Below are 441 nucleotides of genomic sequence, written 5' to 3'. Positions count from 1 at the left end.
AGTGCAAAATGTCCTGTAAGGTGGTAATTTTTCTGGTTTGGTTGGGGTTGGTTGGGGGGGGGGTCGTTACTTTTTTTTTTTTTCTTTTTTTTTTTGCTTTTTTTTTGCCTTTTTTTTTTTTTTTTAAAATTTTTTTTTTCCCGATTTTTTTTTTTGTTTTTTTTTTGCCTTTTTTTTTTTTTTTTAAGATTTTTTTTTTCACGATTTTTTTTTTTGTTTTTTTAAATTTTTCGACGTTATGCTTTGAAAAGCGGACTGCGAGAAACGGAATACCTGTCAATCACCTCGTCCCGGTGTTTTTGGCTTGGATTGACAGATCCCCCTTGCCAGAGCGGTGCCGGCAGTGCCCCAGTTCGGACTCTCGCTGGCTCCCAGTTGCCCTCCCAGGCGGGAATCGCGGTTTTGACGATCTCCGTGTCCCTTCCCCGCACCGCCACGCCG

The sequence above is a fragment of the Calidris pugnax genome, unplaced genomic scaffold (genome assembly GCF_001431845.1).
Source record: "Calidris pugnax isolate Ruff unplaced genomic scaffold, ASM143184v1 scaffold89, whole genome shotgun sequence".
In the NCBI taxonomy this organism is placed as follows: Eukaryota; Metazoa; Chordata; class Aves; order Charadriiformes; family Scolopacidae; genus Calidris; species Calidris pugnax.
This window is presented reverse-complemented; position numbering follows the sequence as displayed.